Source organism: Trichechus manatus, unplaced genomic scaffold (assembly GCF_000243295.1).
Source record: "Trichechus manatus latirostris isolate Lorelei unplaced genomic scaffold, TriManLat1.0 scaffold00037, whole genome shotgun sequence".
NCBI lineage: Eukaryota > Metazoa > Chordata > Mammalia > Sirenia > Trichechidae > Trichechus > Trichechus manatus.
In genome coordinates, this window is record NW_004443973.1 from 10,040,174 (window position 1) to 10,046,811 (window position 6,638).

A 6,638-nucleotide genomic window follows, 5' to 3' on the forward strand; every position below is an offset into this window, starting at 1 on the left:
TGCAAGGAAGGCTGGGGAATATGGTCATGTCTCTAGCTAAAAATTCTGTAACTAAGGGGAAAAGAAAGGCGATCAGACATTGGAGGGCAAACAGTATTCCCTACCACAAAATAAGTATTTTTTGGAAGGAGAGATAATCTAGAACCAATAAACTGTTGTGCTGAGATAAATTTATACTATGTTCGTCTAGTCAGTATGTGACTGGATAGCAAAATTATTCCTAAGCTTCATTATATCCAAATAAACATCAAGAATTATATCTAAATGAGACCAATGTCCTTATCAATGTTATTAAATGTCAGAGTAGGACTGTGGTCATATTAAGAATTATGCCCTTACTTTTTAAAGATTCATATTGAGTATGAAGGAATGAAATGGCATAATATCTGGGATTTGCTCAAAATTCTTCTGCAAAGGAGGAAGAAAGGGGAGGAAATGAAGGCAATATGATCAAAATATTGATATCTTTTAAATTTGGGTTACGGGGTTTATTATGCTATTCTCTCTCTTTTTATTTTTTAGTACATTTGAAAAGTTTCATAATAAGAAAACATTTTTTAAATAATCAGGGTCAAAAATTCAAAAGCCTAAGCAGTAATAGAACTTTCATGATTAGCCTCAGTTTCTTCACACATAAAAGGCAGATGATAGTACTTATCCTAACAATTAACAGCACTGCAGTGAAGGTCAAATGTAAAATTCCCTGTGAAAGTGTTTTGGAGCCCATAATGTAGTATGGGTGTCAGCTGTCATTGTTGATGATGTGTTTGTCATTTTTGTTATCATTATTGAGGTGAGGGCAGAGGCCATATCTTTTTATTCTCTATCGTATCTCCAGTGTCTAGTAAAATGCCTGATGCATCACAGACATAAATACATGTTTGATGAGTGAAAACAAACATTTTTAAGAAAAAAATTTGTCGTTGAAATTGACAGGGACTCATCAGGTAAGAAGAGACTGAGAAATCATCCAATAACCTCATGTATGTATGAAGAAACTAAAGCTCAGAGAAATTAAAAGGTCAACCTAAAACAACACAGCTTGGTAGAGTTTCAGTACAGTAGAAGAGGGAAAGGCATGGAGATCCTCAAAATCACAAGTGAAACACCAGGAACCCAGACAGAATGTTACTCCCTTTTAAGCTACATGTGGGAAAATATGCCATAATGTAATCACATGTCACTTCTTGTTACAGCCCCAAGGAACAGTACATTCTTTAGCAATACTCACATTTCATTCTATTATCTATTGTTTCCAAACAGGAGGCTAACTAGCGGGGACTCAAAAATCTTTTTGTTGTGCCAACATTTTGGTTTTAACGGTCCCTGTTAGAAGAATTGGAGCCCTGGTGGCGCAGTGGTTAAGAGCTTGGCTGTTAACCAAAGTCAGCAGTTTGAATTCACCAGCCACTCCTTGGAAACTCTGTGGGGCAGTTCTACTCTGTCCCATAGGGTCACTATGACTCGATGGCAACTGATTTGGTTTTTGGTTATAGAAGTTAGTCCATATGCAGATGGAACAACAACTATTTCGAATCTTTCCTTTAAAAGTTTTCATAATACTATTAAATAATCTTTATTGTTGACAGCTGTGAATTCTGCCCAAATAGTTCATGGGAAATGTTCTACTTGAGTATGCATCTGGATCAATCATGTCAGCAATGTCACTGACACAACAGGGACTGAGGTACAACCAAATTTTCAGATGAACACTCTATTTTGATGTGTGGGATATGTATGCACAACACTCCCCCAAGTAAACAGTAGATAACAGACATTTCACTAGGCATTTATTTATTTATTTATTATCTATTTATTTATACTGGCATACAACAATAAATAACTTGTTTTTGCTCATGAGTCTAGAGATTGGCTAAGGAAGTTCTGCTGGTCTGGTCTAGGCCTGGCTGATCTCAGTTGGGTACACTGGTGGGTCACCAGGGAGCTGGTTGGACTAGAATGGCCATGACTGGATTGACTCATCTCTGTACTTTTGTCCTCCAGCAGGCTATCCCATGCTTGCTATCATGGTAGAGGTAGCGTTCCAAAAGAGCAAGCAGAAGCATGCAAGGCCTCTTGACCTGGCACATTCACCTCTGCTGCATTCTATTGGTTAACCAACTAACAAGTCCAGTAGAAGTTCAAGGGTAGGAGAAACGGAATCTCCTCTTGATAGGAGAAGCTGTGAAGTCACATCGTAACGGCCATGGAGACAAGAGGGAAAAAATTGTGGCTATTTTTGCAATCGGTCTACCTCAATAAGGATGAGGCTTTGCTAGGGATACTTATGTGAGGTTTCCCCTTGGAGTATTTCCAACCAACCAGACATATAGCCTGCAGAGTGCTTTACCTTTTGAGTTGGGGGAAGAAGAAAAACCTTATTGGAGAGTGGAGAGAAACTTAAAGTCAGGCAGGCTGGCAACAGATACTAGATTTTATCTAAAGTTTGCAAAATCAAGCATAGATGTTACTTTTCTGTGTTTTCCAAAGCTTGCCCTTGCCCGGTAGCGACACGGATTTCTATGTTCTAGGTATTAAGTGCTTTACATATAGTCGTTCATTTAATCCTCATAACCACTATATGAGATATCATTATCCCTATTTTATGGATGAGGTAACTGAAGCTTAGGAAGTTTTAAACATCCTGGTCAAGGTCTCCCAACTATAACTGTGAAAGCCTGGATTCAAACCTACCCCACTCTGACTTCAAAGCCAGTGGGAGATATTAAACACTGTACTATTCGGTTTCCCAAAATGCAGAAGCTCCCTCTATCTCTGCAAATGGCACTGTACATCCATTTAGAGGTTCAGAAAAACCAAACAATCTCAATTTTAATAATGAATAGAATTTGCATTTGCAGCTACTATGCTAAAGCAGGTTGGTGTCATCATAAAGCAAGGGTCAGGAAACTTTTTCTATAAAGGGCTAGATAGTAAACATTTTAGGCTTGTGACTAATACGGTCTGTATTGCAATTCGCAACTCTGCTTTGTAGCACAAAAGCAGCCAGAGACAATAAGTAAAAGAATGAGGTGGCCAGCAAGATTTGTTATAGAGGACTTTGATACCAAGCCAGGGCTTAGCAAAAATGCACTCTTTTCCAAAGGCTGGTATGAAATGTTCTCCAGATTCTCTCCAACATGCTGGCTAAATACACTTATGTACTCTTTGCACATTATAATAATTCATGTGTGTCTCATTTAGCTAGTGTTACTGTAACAGAAATACCACAAGTGGGTAGATTTAAAGAACAGAAATTCATTTCCTCACAGTTCTGGATGCTGAAAGTCCAAATCAGGGTCTGGGCTGTGTTGATTCCTACCTTGCAGGTAGTCCTGGGCTTCGCTTGGTTCCTTAGCTTGTAGAGGATTCTCACATGGCATCTGTCTTCCCTAGTTTGTCTGGTCTTTTTATAACTCAGGAGTGATTAGGTTTAGGACACACCCTATTCTGATATGGCCTAATTAACATAACAAGGAAAACCCTGTTTCAAAACAGGATTATATCCACAGGTATAGGGGTTAGGGTTCCAATACATAGTTTTGGAGGACACAGTTCAATCCATAACAAAAATAAGGCAAAATCATGACTGTCATAAAAATATAAAAATAAACATGTCAGAGATTAATTAATGAGGGAAGCAGTATGGTGTTAAAACCAGTTCGAAGGAAACTCCAAAAAACAAACACATACAGAGGCAGTGAGGAATGCTGAAATAATTTTGCTAATAGATGCAAAACTTCAATATTTACAAGGAGCAAAACTAATTTTTGGAACCATCTCTTCCACAGGGGGGTAGTTAATTTCATCATTTCTAGATATATATTATCATCTCTATGGATAGGAATTATTTGTATTACTATCCATTTTCTGCAATTTACAGAGTTGCATGTAATATCACTCACTCAAAGACAATGAAAACCACAGATCTCTGTATGGTCAGACAACCCCAAAGGATTACCTAGACAACATCCATTGAAAGGGTACCCAGTAATTTTCATCCATTCAGAATTTTCCCTGGCAATCTATCACAATATTTCCTAAAACTATGCTTTAATCCAAAGTTTTCCAAAGGGGGAATAGACGTACCACCATCTGTGATACTGGTGATAATTTTAGGTGGCAGAGACAAATATTTTTTATCTTAATACTTATATATTTAAAATTAAATTTAGTCTATCAAATTCATGATTTCACAATATTAACTTTTAAAAACCCTAGACAGAGCAGTGTGAAATCTCTGAGCACCATAGAAAAAGAGATGATTCTAAAAGCCTCTAGAAAGACAAAAAGGTTTTTTACAAAGGAACGACAATCACATACACATCGGACTTCCCGTCATCAACACTGGATGCTTGAAAATAAAGAAAAAATGCCTTCAAAGCTTGGAGTGGAAATTATTAAAGCATAGAATTCTATTTTCCTTCAAACTTTTCAATCAAGAGTGAGAGCAAGGTAAAGTTATTCTCAGAAATTCAATAACTCACCAAGTGTAACTCCCATATAAATTCCAGGTAAATTAAAAACGTAAGTGTTGCACAGACTTGTTTCTAGCCAAGATGGAGTAACAGAGACCAGATTTACCCTCCTGCCTGAAACAACTACAAAATCAGACAAAATATATGAAACATCGCTTTCAAGACATTGGAACATGAGGCAATGAAGGACACTGATCCCTCAGACATGGGAAATGAATCAAGAGAGCCCAACGACTGTGCCAGCTTAGTTCCTAGAGAAAGTTTCCAGGCTACAATGCAGGAGACGGAACCCAAATACAACCTAGTGATCTCCCTGAACCGATGAGATGGAGCTGGGGGTCTGGAGAGCCCGAGGCAGCTAGCATGTGCAGGGCAAAGTACCAAGAGGAGAAAGCTGCTCAGAGAACCAAAAAATATATTTAAAGGAGGAAACTACACCGGATCGTGGAAAGAACTACCCAAACAGAGCCCACACAGGGCCAGGAATAGTGCCAATTCCCCCCAGCCAGACTGGAAAACTTTATAATTCATGGGGCATTGGATGGAGTACCCAGATGGGACTTGCTTCGGTAGGAAAACAAAAACAAAAACAAAAACTCATTGCCGTCAAGTCAATTCCAACTCATAGCGACCCTATGGGACAGAGTAGAACTGCCCCATAGAGTTTCCAAGGAGCAGCTGTTGGATTCAAACTGCCGACCTTTTGGTTAGCAGCCAAGCTCTTAACCACTGTGCCAGCAGGGGCAAAATTAGCTCTAGATTAAATGCTATTCTGGTTCCACCTAATGAATCTTAGCGGCAAGTCCTGCCAGGATCAAACTTTTCCCAGGTAACTTAATTGCGTCCCAGAACAAAGCTCAAGAATATTATAGGAATATAAAAATATCCAGCACCCAACAAAATAAAATTCACAATTTTCTAGGCATTGTTTGCTTCTGTTTAAAAATATGGAAAGTATGATAAAGGAACTGATATAACTCTAATGAAATAGGATATTAACAATAAACAGGAAACTCCGAATCTTCTGATTTCTAGGTTCATGTTCAAGCTACATTGATTTTCACCTAAGGGGAACCACTAAATCCCTTTTACTGAACTTTGTAATCATTTGAACATCATAAATTCGTAAACCTCTCTGAAATATCAGCTGTCTCTTACAGGGCATTTTCAGAGAGCTAACTGCTTGAGCTGACTCTGAATTTTTCAGTTGATAATTGGCATTCTGAACATGAAGCAAGCATAGTTTTTAACCAATAGTGAACAGTATATTTTATATGTCTTATTTTAGCATTACTTTCTCTCCATATTTTTATAGCAAGGATTGGATAGCCAATATTTTCAGCTTTACACTCTTATTTCATGGCTCTTATTGACTTGGCTTTAGTCAACTGTAGCTGTTAGATTTGAATACTCTTCTTTTATCACCCATAATGCTCCCTTGTCTGTTTGTAACTAGATGTGTGGAGTTATTTTATTCAGAAGGGGTCAGTGAAATTACTCATCCCAACAGACAAAATATCTCAAATTAGGAAAGTCTGGCTTCATCTACCTCATTTGTGAAAGTAGTGCAGTTTCCAGCTTACTATTCCTGGTCCAGGAGATATTGGTCACCTTTGAACCTGTTAAAAGGAAAACAACAACCACCAGACACAACATTGCACCTTTGTTGTTCAAAGACGTTCAGACTTAAGGCTGTTCTCCAACCCGGCTGCCGTGGAACCGGTATTCTGACAGGCAAATGCTGGAAGAAAGAATGTGAATTATTAATGCATGATACCATTGTCACCAACAGACCACAAAATCTACTTTAAAAATTCTTGTACGTACATGGCACAGATTCTGCTGTGGCACTGCGTGCTCCAAAGGCTGCAGATACGTTTTAGAAAATACTGATGAAGCCATTACTGCTCCATCCATTTGTTCATAGTATATACCATTATTCAAGAAAGTTTAAGAACCGTAATGATGAAAAATCACACAGAAAGAAAAGAAAAGGAACATGGACTCTGTCAGAAACAAGGGATACATTTTTATTCAAGAGGTCCTTAATGATGGAAAATCACAGTGAAAGGCAGAGACGAAACCAGGATTTCAAAAAGGACCTGACACACCAGTAGTACAAGCAGGAGAACAGTCATAGCAGACACATAAAAATAAAGA